Here is a 16,717-nt window from a genome sequence, read left to right on the forward strand (position 1 = left end):
ATGTGCTAAGTGCAAATTTCCCATTAAAAGTCCCTCTCTCTATGACTCTGACATGTTTTTCTCTATTTCCCTCATAAATTGGTGAACTTGTGAGCTTAACTTTTATATAATAGCTCCAAGGGTCATGCCACGTGTCATTTTGTCTGACAGCTCAGGGAAAAAAGCAGTTTGGTTATTTTCCTATCAAAATAAAAAGGCAACATCATTATTATATTTCTGGAAATAGCAGTGATTGCACAGGCTGTAATGCAGCCTCAGAGAGTTGAATAGCTTTTTAAGTAGTTAATATTTTGCTTCGTTTTTGTGTTCATCCACAAATTCATTCTAGAGTGATCTAGTGGATTCGGTTTTACTTTTCTCCTGTGTGAAATGAGTAACATGCATTTTCCAGATAGATACAAGTGAAAAAAAGTGTGACTAATGGAAAATCAACAGCTGATAAATTATAAACAGGTTCGTTCATTAATTAGTTTTTGTCCAGGATACGCATACAGCCATGCGAACAAATATGCATACTGAAACTCAAATGCTATGGGAGGAAGTGCAATCTAGTACATAAAACTGTTTGCAGAATGAGAAAATGCAGGCAAACTCTCAAATCATTGATGATATGGTTATTTGACACTGAATCAATTATAAAAGGATGTCGAATGTCTATTAGATAGCTGATCTACAAAATATCAACTGAACAATGTGTCTCCTTTTTCAATGAAATGTTTAAAGACCGAAAAATGCTGTGCATCTAATTTGAGGTGAGATGTATAAAATATCCCCTCACCAAAATATAAGTTGAAAGTATTTATGCAATTCGAAAATTTTAGTCTTCTTTTGCTTTACAAATTATAAAAACTTTATGTATATGTCCTAAGATTTTAAAATCAAATATGTTTTATCTGATTTAGTTAACTTGTAAGGGAAATGCCAAATGCCATGTTTAAATTGTCTGATACCATTCCAATTAAAGAGATTTTTGTTGATTTTAAAAATAACAAATGAAAGCAATAATACAGTATGCCTATTTATAGTCCATATGTAATTCTAAAATGCTTTCTGATTGATAGTGTCACTCTTCTAGTCTATAAACTTTTTTAATAGCTCAATGTATTATTTTGATTTTCATGGATTTTCATTTCTCTGGTGTGTCACCATATGAAAAAGTTAATAAAACATGAAGTAGCCAAATGACAAGTTAGAGGATATACAAATGTGGATGTGTTTGGATTCGTGCAACAAAAAGAAAAATTGATTCAAAGAATCTTAAATGATGAAGAGAATCTGCCACTGCATATTGGAAGGTCTATTGAAAGAGGGCAGCTACCAGAAGGGTAAATTTAGTGGCTCATTGACTTTCTCGAGGATCCAAATTCTCTCTGTCCTACTACTCCACTATACTTCATGGATCGACTTTATTTTCAAGGCAGCTCTCCTTGTGATTTCAACTGTAGTTTCCTGGGTCATATGAAGACCTGACAATTTCCACGAGAAGAAGAAGGATGTCTTTATCCAGTGTTCCTTTTATGGGAGGCGGGAGGAGGCAGGACATGTCTTTCAGAATCCTCCAGAATTCTTCTTTCCATTTTTATTGACCAGACTTGCTCATGTGCTCATTCTTCAACTTAGCGCTGACAAGCAAGAGGAGATTATCACCACTTCCCAATGAAGCACATAGCCATGTGAGAGATGGTGGATTGCTAAAGAAAATGGATCTTCCGTAAGAAAGAGTGGGATGAATATCTGTTGAGTGAGTAAATTTAATTCAAGACAGAGGAAGGAAACAGGAGCTACGCTTCAAACAGTACAGCTTGACAACTGACTTTTAAAAGGTGTGTGTATTCATCCAATATATTTTGTGAACCAGTCAGACCAGCTCCTTACTGACTTGGCCACTATTCCAAAATTCCATCAGCCTTGCTCTACTTCCTTCTTCACCACCTTATTTTGTTCTATATTACTTTAACTTATTCACTTTCTTTAATACATACCTTATTTCACCAATTAGACCTTGAGCCCCTTGCTTTCAGAGTGTTATTTTCCTTGGCCCTGCCTTTTTCCTTTTGATTCTCTTTCTCTTATCTGCCCTGCTTTCTCTATATTTCTTACTGGCTACTGGCTTATTTTAATACCTTAAGATTCGTATGGATATTAAAGCTCTGTATGCCCTTCTCAAAGGATGGGAGTAAATACTTTCATACGTCCCCTCCCTGTGTTTATCACACTACCGAGTTCATTGTAGGTTCTGAAAGAGATAGTGGTTTAGGACTGCTTGAAAATTAAAGAGGCTAGACTGTGGTGCTGTGTAGCACTAGGCTTGGTGTTGCCCATAGGATACAGCAATGAAAAAGGCTGCTTATTCTCCAGTGAGCCCTAATTTAATATTTAATGATCTAAAAATCATCATAAAAATTTATCTTTAAACTAAAACACTCTTTACTACAAAATGTACAGTCCTGGTGTGTTTAGGTATCCTGGTTTAGAAGAGCTGTTCTTATCACCATTTAGTCTCTCTATCAGATAACTTACCCGAAATATTAAGATAAGCTAAGTAAATCATCTGTGTGATATAGCTGACAAAGGTTAAACTCCCTGGTCACTTACTCTGAGAAGCCAAAATGATTGTTCTTCAAGGTAAGGAGCTTCACTTACCCTGAAAGTATTAATCAGTAAACAAAGAGAATAAATAATATTGATGCCAGGTTAAATGTGAGGTGTGAAAAACTGAGCTTTTCCTGTAAGGGAAGATGACACTTGGCTAGGGATAGAGGAAACAAGCATTTCTTATGAAGTTACATAGCAGCAGAGTGCAATCCAGTGACAGATATGTTTGCTGTCAAATTATGCAATTTGAAGCTGTTGGGCAGAATCATCCTTGTTGGCAGATATTCCATCTTCAAACACCAAGGACAGTGACACTTCTCAGAGCCAACTCTATTCCTCTGTTCCATGTCTCAGAATCTGCTTCTCCTGAGGCCTTTTACATCAATCTGTGTATTGCTGATCCTTTCAAATAATATCAGACACAGAGCTTGAAGGCAATCTCTACATTTACATATAAATGGAATTGATCAATGAATAGTATTGGCAGACTGTCTCTTCAGCCTGGGTGTCTAAATATTCCTAGTGGGACTTTTGAGTTTAAAAATGAGCAAAGCTGTTTAAGCACAATGTTTACCTAACTTCATTCTCTCATCATCTCACTCCCTAATTCTGATACAGGATAGAAAAAAAAAAAAAAAAGGAAAATTTAGCGGATGTATCTTGTCTGTACAAGGGATCCAAGGTCAGGAAGTCTTAGGAGTCACTAGTTAAGATCTATAATATGTTCCCCTTAAACAAGAAGAGGTAATGGTTTCTGAATAAATGTTTTTATAGAATATCTTTTCTTCTCATGGTTTACTGACATAATAGCTTTGTTCTTAAAAGGGAGAAATAGATTGACTATAGGTTAATTAGAGAACTGACATTTTTTAAAAGCAACATTCCAGAATCTATATTATAGACCAACTGATACATGGGAAGTCAAAAATATTGTTCGGATTTATGCCCTCTCATCACAGATATTCACTTATCTGAGGTTGATACTCAAGACATTTTACTATTATTTATTAAGTTATGAGTCAACCCAAGTCAAAATGTTAGTAGGAAAAAGATGTTATTATGTTATTGACTGCTCAAATAATTGGAAATCATAAGATTTAATTTTTTTTTTCAAAAAAAGAGATCTGAACGCTTAATTTTTAATTGAAAACTTATAAGTATAGAGGTATAAGAATAGTTCTGCCAAATGTTTTCTATAAAAGGGGAAATAATTTATATCTTACTGAGCTCTGTAAGAAAAAATTGAATAGTGTATAGGAAAGCACTTAAACGCTGCCTAATACGTGGTTCATGCTCAAAAAAATTGTACAAAAAATATTTTGCTGATTACTCCTTTGTGGTAGGCAGAATTAATGGACCCTCAGAGGTTCACAACTTAATTCCTAGAACCTTTGAATATTATCTTATATGGCAGAAGGGATTTTGTAGATAGTGATTAAGTTAAGGATCTTGTGATAAAGAGATTACCTTGGATTATCTGGGTAGGGCTGATGTAGTCACAGAGGTCCTTATAAGGGGGAGGCAAGAGGATCAGAGTCAGAAATAAGTCAATGTGATGACAAAGCAGAGGCAAGCAGAGTCAGAGAGAAAATACATTTCTCACTGGCTTAGAAGACAGAGGAAGGGGCCACAAGTCAAAGAAACTGGAAAAAGCAGGGAAACACCTTCTCCCCTAGAAACTCCTTGTTGGCACCTTGGTTTTAGCCCTGTAACACCCTGTGTTGGATTTCTGACCTCCGGAAATATAAGAAATAAATCTGTGTTGCTTCAAGCCACTAGTTTGCAATCAGTTTTTACAGCAGGAAGAGGAAACTAATGTACTCCTTTCTGTCAAAATTCTAGAATTTCTACAACAGTTCCTCAGTTCTTCAGTTTTAGGTATCTTCTATGAGGGTGAGTCTATATTTAAAAGCTCTGTGGTAAAATGGTGGGGAAAAGGCTTTGTTCCATTGCTTTTTCAGTGCAAAATAATATAGAAACTAGGGAAAGAAAGAAAGAAAAAAAGAAGAAAGGAAGAGGCAAGCAAGGGAAGGAAGGAATGAGCCAGACGGAGTAAAAGCTGTAATGAAAAGGTAAAATAAGCCAAAGAGACAGTTTAGGGGAGAAAAGGCAAACTTCACTGCTGGTAAAAAAAAAAAAAAAAATTTTCAGTACAAATAGCTACGTCAATGCCAAGTGTAATTACGTCTTAAGTTGTATAAATACTACCCAGCATTGCTTTAAGGGAAGAATGAGAGAAATAAAACACCTGTGTTCTTGCTCTTCTGGGAAGAATGATGATGGCAAGGACAATTAAGTCATTTGCCAAGAAGCCACAGACGTTCTTCTAGAAAGGGAGAGGAGGCCCTTCTTTTGTTTTCCAGAGGGACTCTACCAGTGTTGAATGTCATGGATTCTTACATTTCTGTTCTGAGAGGAACAATCCCTCTGAGTATGAGGAGTTGAGGTGAATTCAGGAAATAACATCAGAAACGAAGTCATTCGAAAGATCAGAGAGCAACCCATGACTCAAGGCTTTGCTGCTTTACCAGCCTCAGGATGAGACAACTGGTCCTGTATGTTCTCTACGGAAAGGCAATCTTCAGAACCTTCTCTGCCGTGCACAGGCTTGCTTAGAATGTAAGTGAGTGGCAACCTACATTCTTTCATTTCTCGAGAAAAAATCATGCCTGTCATCTCCTTGCTGATTGATTTCATTTAGTGCTCGATTTTGCTTTCCCTCAAGAGTTAAGTCTCTAGGAAAAAAGGTAATTTGTTGTAAATGAGTTCCCTTATTTTTTTTTAACTCTTTGCTGATAAGTAGTTTCTCATAGAGAGAAATTGGATACCCCAGGCCCTGTGTGGAGACACAAACTAACTAAAGGTAATCAATTTTTAAGACCCTAGGAAAGGAAGCTAGAGTCACAGAAGACAAAAACCTTTTTCTTCTATATGCAAATTAAGATAGAAACATTGATACGAATGAGGAAATTGATAGAGAATTTTGTTTTAATGCTTTTCTTTGCCTTCCTTTTGCCAAATTACTGCCCATTCATTCCTACAAAGAGTTAAGTCTTAGAGGACCCTCATCCCTAAATCACTTTACCCTTGAATTTTTTACGTTGTTCTTTTACCTTCTATTACATAACCACCAAGATGAAAGTAGACACCCTTGGTTCTCTTTAAGAGATGCATCTTTGTCACAGAACTGCTCTCTCTGGTCTGATTCCCAAGAATGACTTTACTCTGCCTCTTTATAGATTTTTTAAATACTTTTGAAAGCTTTCGGTGTGTTTGGCTACATAAATTTAAAGAAAATGAAAGAAATTGTTTTTCAATAGTTTTGTGTTTAAGTCTACTACTTCTCTCCTATGTCAGTTAACCATCGCTGTGTAACGAATCCATTACATTTAGGTGAGTTAAAACCAAAAGCATTCATCATTGCTCATGAGTCTATAGGTCGGCTGGATGGTTGGGGCCTCTGCTGGGCTCAGACACACATCGGCAGTCAGCTGTTGGTGGGGAATGGGTAGTTCTGTTGACCTTGGCTGTTTCTCTCACATGTTATAGAATCAGCTGGCCGCAGACAGATTTAGGACGGCCTTGGCCTGGATAACTGGGCTCTCTTCCTTGTAATCTCTCAGTTTGTCTTGCTAGCTGGGGATTGATCACATGATCAGGGTGGAGTTTTGAGAGAGTTGATGAAAGCATATAGGGGGCAACCAACATCTATCTCGCTTGGACCCGGCATATCATTATTTTCACTTCATTCTATTGGTCAAAACAAGTCACAAGGTCAACCTGAGGCAGGGGAAATCAATTCCACTTCTTGAAAGGAGGAGCTGCAGAGGGCCCCCAAGGGGAAGGTAAATCATTGGGAATACTTTTAAAATCAAAATAACACATTGCCCTGTGTGGAAAAGCTGGTCCATCATGCCCTGTTGCTGCTTTAACAACTAAAACTGTCCTAAACCTGGGCTCTGGCTTCGAACACCAGATTTGGCTCAATGGCCTTCACTATCCAGATGTGAATCTTTGAAAACGTGATCCATCACTTAATTCTTGCTGTGCAGAAGTTCCCCCCAAATATAGTCTATCAGCTGCCCCCAAACAGATAAAATAACAAAAGAAATCTGATATGTGGATTCTAATGCTTCAAGTTCATCTGAATATACCTTTGTTTCTTCAGTGCCTTTTATTCAAAATAGATTTTAAAACAAAAACTAACAAGCAAAACCTCTGGTTCTTTTTCAAAGTAACAAAGAAGTATACTCCTTGATTTGTTTCAACAACACGCTTTCTACTAATATTATTTTTATTATTAGTTCTTTCATCAGAAGTCTACTCTCAATGGAGAAGTTTCATATATCTTAGTAACTAAGATGCTTCAATTAATAAAGCAAGAGAGTTTTGCAAGAGGGATCCTGGATAATCTCCCCACACCCCCAGGGCCAGGAGAAGTTATTTAGAATATCCACTCTCCAGAACTCAGCAATATCTTCAAGATTTCACAAAGAAATTGCCATTGTTCCTTTTGAGTAGGTGAGACCCCAGGCACGTACTTTTCATTCACTATTCGAGGGTGCCTTCACCTAGTAAGGACACCCAACTAAGTCTGTTGGCCACCAGTCTCTGTCCCCAGCCTCTGTGGTCATGGAAGTGACTCAGTGTAATTTGTAAAGGAGTAATCAGTTCTACGTTTTTCTTCAGAAATTTGTCATTTACCTCTCAGGAGAAAATCTCCTTCTTTCAGTGAGGGGCCCACATATGCTGCAGAGTGAGGAATTGTCTAAAAATGAGATAAAAATCTCAGTTGAAGAATATACAAATATTTCATAAAGCCATTATTTGTCTTCTCTCTTTTCCATATTTTCTTTAAATAAAAAGTATAGTTACTATGGAAAACATAATTACTAAAGTCTTATTTTCAAATATTTATGCCAAAAAAAAAAAAATCCTGCTGGAAAAGACTTAATTTAATTACAATGCATTCTTGTTAATAGCTTGTAAAGGGCGATTGGCCCCTCTGGGCTTTTCTTTAATGTTGATTAATTATGGATATCATTAACCAATGGGAATAATTTGGATATAGGCTCTTAATCTTACAAAACCTCATTTCTGAATTTCCCTTTAGTAAAGGGTTCTTGTTCTTCTATGAGGCAATAATCCTGTTCCATGGTGTTTAATCAATAAAAACAAAACAAAACAGAAAACTGCAATACAGGTTAGAATTCCTTGCCCCTCCCTTTGAAACTCATTCTCCAACTTTAATTTCTCAAGAGATAAAGACTGAACTAATTCCAGCCAAAGACACATACATTCTTCAGTGTAACTTCTGTCTTGAATCCCTGCTTGCTCTCCTATTCTAGAGCCATCTCCATTTCTCTTTGCTGACTTACCACCTAGAAATAATCAGCCAGCACTGTCTCCTTTGGGCCTGACTTAACTGCTCTAGCATTAAGAAGTCTCTTTCTCATCGAAATTATGGCTAACCTGTTCTGAACAATTACTGCACGCTAGGGATGAAAGTTGAATTGGATCTCTGAGTATGTGGCTACTTGAAGGCCTTGCTTTTGGGTGAGATATTGAGGAATCAGTTACAAGTAGAGGGCAACCACTCCTACTTACCTGCTTATTTCTGCCAAACAGTTTTAATTTCTTTGGGAAAGAGCTTTTTATGATTATGGTTATTTTTGTTTTTATGATTATGGTTATTTTTGCCAGGAGATGTGAACATTTTGCTGCCTTCAGTTCTGTAGTGGTACTGAGAGGTATAGGACATCAGTTCTTCAGGATATAGACTTTCTATGAATTCTCAACATACTCCTTAGCCCAGACTTTTCTAGAGTGTTGTCAAGTGGTTGGCTGCCTCTTGTTGCAGCAACTCTGGCATTCTAGGCTACAATTCGCTATGATTTGCTTTGTCAACATCATTCCACCTATTTTCTTTCAAGCAGAGTTTTAACTTTCTTCTTCTCCTTATGCCTCCACCAACCTCCTAGCCAATACATGTTCTCTTTTCAATTGTACATTTATACCTTTTTATTGTATTTTCTGAAAATGTGAAAGGGCTCCAAGAAAGGAGATAGCATCATTCAATTAAGCAATTAAAAATACAGGACACCCAGTTACATTTTAATGTCAGATAAACAATTTTTCTTTTTTTACAAGAATATCCCATGCAGTGTTAGGGCTATTCTTACACTGGAAAAAAAAATTATTTATCTGAAATTAAAATGTACCTAGACGTCTTAAGTTTCTTTGGCAACCTTAAGAGAGGTGTCTCACATATTTGCACATTCAGGCTGCTATCTTTAAGAAGAATCTTCTCCCAGGATTATGATGCTTCCTTTCATGTCTCTGGCGGTCCTGGCCACCAAGAATATATGAGAGTGGGCTCAAAGTAATTTTAAATTTCCTCATAATCTTTTCATTTCTGTTGTAGCTATATTTCTTTTCACCTTGTTCAGATAAAATATAACATGTGGTTACTCTAACTGACCTCTCTTCAGCCTTTTTCTGAGACAGTAGTATAACCTCAAGGCTAATCTACATGCTTATAGAACCATATATATTAATATTTATACAGAATACTTTTTGAAGTTCAGGTTCAGTAGAAACAATACTTTCATTATTCAGGCCAGGAAGGTAAAACAGAGATATTGTTTCTTTTTCACTTAATTACTCTGGATCATTTTTATTTAGCTTATGCATGCACCTTTACCAGGGGAAGTAGAAAGAGAGCATAGTTATATATGCAGATGGTGTGGCTTTATTGTCATAAAGTAGAATGAGCTTAATTGATAACTAGCCATGTTATTCAATTACTGCCAGAAAAAAAAAAAATTCTAGAAACAATTTAATCATTTTGGGTAGATGTTCCACATCATTTATCCAACTTATACACCTAACTGCTTTAAACAGCTAATTAATGCTTTCATTTATCTTTGAATTCGTTGTGTAAACCTTTTAATTTGGAGAAACACCTTAAATTTACATTGCTTACTATTTTATAGGCTCTGATTGTTAATAAGCTGTGTATGTGTGTGTATGTTTCTTTAATAACCTAAGACAATTGTTTGGTTATGTTAACTTTACAATTTCCTGGAGTCATATTATTGCCACTAGCACTATGGTGCTAAAAGTTTGGGGGTCTTGATTGGTCATTGGTTTGTTTGTTAAGAGTAGAGACAGAATTAGCTCTGGGGACAGTTAGGAGACTGTTCACAAGTTCTTCCTGGGATCCCTGCTGTTGGAAACCAGATGATCTGTTTAAGAGTCTGTCTTCATCAGTTTTCTCACCATTCAGAAGATTTTCATATGGGATATCTACATTTCAGGTTCTCCTAGAAGAATAGGTCCTAGAGCTTGTCATCACTTCCCACTTTGCCTAAGCTCTGGCAAGAGAAACACTGTGAATGGACAAATTCCCGGCAGATTTGCTCGCCTTCTATTCCTTCATGTTCCAGACTCAATCTGCAGTATAAGCCAGAAAAGTACAGAACTTGGTATTTATCTGGATCATTTCATATTATCCACCTTAAATTGGCATCCTAACCTCATCATACTCTTTTTTTCTTTATGCAAATAATTTCCAATGAAATAGAGTTGTGCAAATCACGGTTATATTTACCTCCAGGATATCGGATATCGTCAAGGATGTTTTAAGTTCCATTACCCAAGAGCCAGAGATTTCTCTTGGATCCTAATACTAAAATTAACTACATTATTTTCTATCTTCTGAATACTGTGAATTTTATGACATGTTTACATCTCTTCAATGGTTGATAGACAGTTCAGAGCAAAATTTGCAGAATTTGAGCAAAATTTAACTCAGAGCTAAAAATCACTTTTAGCCTAGCTACAACACTAATCTCATTGAAGGTTTCTTTTCCTTTTTCTTTCTTTTAAATTTCTTCACCTGTTTTTTTTTTTTAAGACTTAATTTTTTCAGAGTAGTTTTAGGCTCACAGCAAAATTAAGAGGAAGCCACAGAGATTTCACAGATCCTCCCTACCCCCACAATTGTACCGCCTCCCCCATTATCAACATCTCCCACCAGACTGCGACATTTGTTACAATTGATGAAACTTATTTAGGCTTCATTCTTGGTAGTATACACTCTGTGGGTTTAGACAAATGTATATTGACATATATTCATCACTGTAGTGTCATACAGCATATTTTAATTGCGCTAAAAATCCTCTATACTCCACCTAGTCTCCAACCACTGATCTTCTTACTACTCTACAGTTTTCCTTTTTCCAGAATGTCATATAATGGGAATCACGTAGTACATAGCCTTTTCAGATTGGCTTATTTTACTTAGTAATATGCATTTAAGTTTCTTCCGTGTCTTTCCATAGCTTAACATCTTATTTCTTTATAGCTTTAAATAATATTTCATTGTCTGGATGGACCACAGTTTATCCATTCATCTACTAAAGGACACCTTAGTTGCTTCCAAGTTTTGGCAATTAGGCATAAAATTGCTATAAACACTTGTGTGCGGATTTTGGTGTAGACATAAATTTTCACCTTCTTTGGGTATATATCAAGCAGTGTGATTGCTAGATCCTATGGTAAAAGTATATTTAGTTTTGTAAGAAATTGCCCAACTGTCTTTCAAAGTGCCAGTACCATTTACCATTTCCACAAGCAATGACTGAGAACTTCTGTTGCTCCTGTCAGCCTAAAAATAAAAATTCAAAATGAGAAGAAACAAGCATTTATTTGAGATCTAAAATAATAACTATTTAAGAAGCACTGATTCAGGCAGAAACTCAAATAATGTTCTGATTAAGGGTGAAGGTAAGGGGTTTTAATGAGAAGGAGAATCAGAATAATTACATGACTAGAAGAAAGGGATTTCTATTGGGGGTGAATAAGTCAAGGAAGAAATTTTTATAGGTGCAAGTAAGCTAAATTACTCTTTAGCTGTATAAGATGGCGCTAATTCTAAAAAGTGCCTTTAATTTTCCATCTAGCAGTCAAAATGTCTGCTTTCAAATTGTTTGTTGCTTTGGCCCACTTCAAAGTTTATTTCCCCTAGTTTAAACATCCCAAGGTTGTGACAAGATTTTCAAGGCAATTCCATTGAGACAGTTCCCATTTTGAAGGGCTCTGTTAATTTTTCACACTCCACATTCTCATCAGCATTTGTGTTATCATTCTCACATATTTTTAATAACTTTCATTTTTTTAGGCACCAAGATTAAAGAAAGTGTATGTAGAACACTTAAAAAATGCAGACGAGTAAAAGAAATTAAATTGATTAAAATACAAAATTTGAAATTTTAAAGTTAAAATTATCTGTAGCAGAAAAACTTCCACATACGTGTGTACATATGTATATATACATCATATATAAATTAAATCGTGCATATTTTGTACATATTCATCTTTCATGTATTTTCATAAACGTTTTATTTTTATTTAAAAATTATTTACATTATCCAAATGGCAACATGGCATTGCATTTTATGAATGTGTTTAATATTTAAACATTATTTTATTCTCTCGAATATTGGATAATTTCTAAAATTTTTATTGTTAAAAACAACTGTAAAACACCCTTTGTAACTCCTTTTTTTGTGCATTTTACTCATGAATATGCACTTAGGTCAATAGTCTTAAACGTGACTATACATCAAAATTATTCTGCCTAATAATCTATTTTTATCTTTTGAGACCAAATTTTACCTTTTCTAGAAGGAAGTTCTAGGGAAGCCTAAGGCCTGTAATTTAGAGAGAATTAATTATGTTTTTTGGTATGTTCTCATAGACATTTTATATATCCTTAAGAGATATTAAACTGTTTTTAATGTATCTATTTCAATAATTATGCATTGTACTGAAAATGGTTTTTAATGAGAAATGTGGATCAGAATACTATCTTTGTGGAAGTAAAAAATACACTCTGAGTTCTGCCTCATTTAAAGATTAGAAAATACCAAATTCATCACCCTTGATCTGACAGCGAAAAAATCCAGATAATCCATTAAACATAACTTTTTCTTGGAGTTCATCCATGAGATGTTTTATAGGATCCAAATGAACTAAATTCCAAAGAGCCACAAGCCATTCTAAGGGATTATTGACACATAGACTGCTTCACTTCAAAAGCACAAGAGGGAGAAGCAGCCTTTGTAGCAATTAGTAAGAAGAAATTAGCTAAAATTTTAATAAACTTCTAAAGTCCAAGTGTGGCCTAGTATTACCCTTAAAAATCTTTGGAAGTTGCACGCACATGTAGAGTTCGTATCAACTTCCAAGCTCTTTGCAAGGCTTCCACCAAGTACTCAAGATTAAGACAAAGAGAGAGATTCTTGTCATTGGAAAGGCATGCAAGAAGTGATTAGTGGTCACTGGAAGACAGGCATGAAACACTGCTCATTTCTCCGGAACCTTCCTTCGTAGAAACACTCCTATCTCCAGGACTCAGACCACATTACTTCTGTGCAAGTGGTAGAAGTAAAAACTTCTAGAAGTCAGGAATCTCTCATAGAAACTGGATCCTATAGGAATACAAGGCAGAGTTTTATGGTCCCTTTGGAGAGCGACTGGAAAGCCCTTCTTGCCCCAAATTTACCATACAAGAAAAAATTTGGCTGCCAAGGGGAGGAGATACAAGAATGCTGAGGAAGACCCATACCCCAAGGTCCAGGTGCACAAATTGAACAAGGAAAATCAAGAATTCCCATTTCCATCTCAAGGCTAGTACGAGATAACAAGCAATGGAAGATAGTCTATTAGTGGGGAAGAGGCAAGAGCATGCGGAGGCAGTCCCTGTGGGCAGGCATGCAGGGGCTGCTAAAGGTTGGGAAGAAATAGGAACATGAAGGCAAACCCTCTGGCACACTGGGTCCTAGTTTAAGCAGAAGGTAACAGCAGGTCACCATGCAAGGACTATGAAGTCCATGGTGCACTGAAGACAACGACAGCGACAATACCCAATACCTCTGAACAGATCGATTCATTTTCCTCCCCATCCTCATGCACACATCCAACAGCCTGCCCAAAAGAAGAGACATGTCTTCTATAAGTAGAAATACTATTTGTCTCAGTCTCTACTGATATTCTATACACAAAACTTGGCCTTCAATAAAAGATTAGAACACACACACACATACACACAAAACAAGATAAAATATCAGAGGCAGAGATATTGGACCTATCAGACAGGGCCTTTAACTATAATTGATATGGTAAGGTATCTAGTACAAATGGCAAAAAAAAAATGCGTAAACACTTGGGAATTTTTACCATAGAGATAACAGTCACATGAAAATACTAGGAAAAAACTAAGTATCCAAAATGAAGACTTTCTTTGATGGGTTCTTCAGCCAAATGGATACTGCTAAGGGAAGAAAAAGCAAACTTTAAGAGGTCAATAGAAATCAACCAGACTGAAACATGAGACAAGAATAAAGACTAAAACAACCACCACAAAACATAACGGAGCATTCCAAAAACTGTGGGACAATGTCAAATGGTCTAATTTATGCATATCTGGAGTCCCAGGATGAGAAGACAGAGCCAATGGGACCAAAAGAATATTTGATGACATGAGAGCCAAGAGTTTTCCTAAATTAAAGTAATACTAAAAACGACAGTTATATGAATTTTAAAGAAATCTTAACAGGATAAATATTAACAAATCAAACTTATATGCATCATACCTAAGCTGCTGAAAACCAGAGATAAAGAGAAATCTTAAAGGCATCAGAGAAAAAGAAACATTACATGTAGAAGAAACAAACATACGAATTAATTCAGACTTCTTTTTGGAAACTATGTGTATTAATTTCCTGTTCACAAGTTCTTAACAAATGGCCATAAACTCAATGGCTTGAAACAAAAGAAATGTATGCTCTTACAGTTCTGGAGGTCGGACGTCTAAATCAGAGTGTTAGCCAGGCCTGCTCCCCTCCTGAAGGCTGTAGGCAGAATGCTCCTTTGCCACTTGCAGCTTCTGGTGGTTGCTGTCATCCTTGGCATTCCTTGGCTTGTAGCTGCATCGCTCCAATGTCTGCAGCTGTCTTCGCATGACCATCTTTCTCCTGTATGCTTCCGTGTCTCCAAATGCCCTTCTCCTTACAAAGGCATTGGATTAGAGTACACTCTAGTCCAGTATGATGTCATTTTAACTTGATTGCATCTGCTAAAGCCTTGTTTTCAAATAAAGTCTCATTCATAAGTAACAGGGGTTAAGATTTTCACATATTTTTTTTGGAGGGGGACACAATTCAACCCACAACAGATGTCCAAGAAAATTTTAATTAATAAGTTTGCAATCAACATTTAGGGATTGGGGGAATTAATTTGTTAAATTCCTAATTTTGATTAATTGGTTTTGTAAATATTATGTGCATATTTAACAGAATACAGTTTAGCGTATAAAAACAAGCTCTTTGTTTAGTATATTACAAGATGAATACATTTTTATTAAACTAAACGAAATTATAAAAAATACACTCCAAACCTCTTGAATTTCAGCTTTAATGTGTAGGGTTCATTGTATGTAATCTTAATGTCCTTAGAGGATATTGAGACACATCTGGAGTTAAAAACTACTGTACCAGGCTGGGGTCACAGGGAGTCAAAGACCTAATTTGGTATTCTCGAAGCCTGAAACTGTGCTTGCTAGATATTTGTAAATGAATCAGTGAAAGAAGGAAAGATTTGGGGGGGAAAAATCACCCACTATTGTCATTTTGAATATAAATAATTGAATTCAATCTATCCCAACAGTTAGAACACTTACATTCCATTTTCGTTTCATTATTATTTCATTGAATCGTATTTTGAATTCTAAATTTTCAGTTCTAATGACTATCCCATCTTTTTTAATGTGCTGTTTGAAAAACAATGTGTGTGTGTGTATGTGTGTGTGTGTGTATTTGTGTGTGCGTGTGTGCGTGTGTGTGTGTGTGTGTGTGTGTGTGTGTGTGTGTATCTATTGGTTGTACACCTGTTAAAGATGAGCTGTTCATCCATCAAGAATGTACTGGTGAATTGACCCTTTTTTCCAGGCTATTGAGCAACTTGTGTGATATATAAAAAATGACCTTAATAAAGAGTTTTTGTTTTCTAGGCGCTGGCTGTGAGTGATGCCGTGGCCCACGGTGAGGGTGTTTTCACTTTAATGCCATCTTTTCTCCCAGAGACAATTTTTGCTTTAGTTACTGGAATAAACTCAGAGATGCTTTATTCATGAAAGTAGATCTTGTGAATATAGCTCCTAATACACCAGAGAGACAAAAATATCGCTACGATTGCACCTAGACTAATCCGTAGTTGTGTAACAAATTGACACATAAATTAAATTTTCACTGCTAATGCCTGCTTAACTCTGTAATCATATTTCAGTTTGGAACTCTGCTAAAGTAATTAGCTTAGCGTAGATTTGCTCATCAAAAATCACTAAGAATTGGAAGATATCAGGACTTCTATTATTAAACATTATCTGTCACACCCAAAAAAGCTTTTAAGGTTACATCAACAACTCTATGCTTATTCTCTTACATTTTATTGGATTTGATGAATTGCTAGATACTTTCTTTTTATTTATTTTTTCTTGAGGATCCATTTATCTCATTGCGGACACGTCTCCATCTCTACACTTTTTCTTCGTTCTCTATTAAGAAGCTATCCTTGTGCTGAAAAACTTTATTTTCCATGTGATTGATCTCTTAGGTGGTGGGGGAATCCTCGCTGAAACAGTAGTTAGAAGAATCACACCCTTTCATCTTTGGTTTCATCTTCCAAAAGAAAGAAGAATTGAGCTATTTTACCAGCTGTTGTGAACTTTCAAATTTCCTCTAGGGAAAAATAAAAACAGTTCTTTCAAAGCTCTGAGTAGTATCAAAAATGCTCTGGGGCTCAAGAAAGTAAATAAAAGGCAAAAAAGCAGGCTTTCAAAGATTGCCCTGGGTGCCTAAAATAAAGTTTTAGCCACTATGAGAATCACTAAAACAAAAACTTGTGGAACATAAAGATAAAATCAGAAAGAATATTTGTTAATTTAGCTTAAGTTTAGTGATTGCATTCATGGTCCTGATGAAGTAAAAGGCTGAAAAAATGTCTAACTTCTTTCCAGAATTTGTGAACTTGCCAGTTAAAAATAGGATTTATTGCTTCA

The sequence above is a fragment of the Pteropus medius genome, unplaced genomic scaffold (genome assembly GCF_902729225.1).
Source record: "Pteropus medius unplaced genomic scaffold, Ma_sr-lr_union100, whole genome shotgun sequence".
Classification (NCBI taxonomy): domain Eukaryota; kingdom Metazoa; phylum Chordata; class Mammalia; order Chiroptera; family Pteropodidae; genus Pteropus; species Pteropus medius.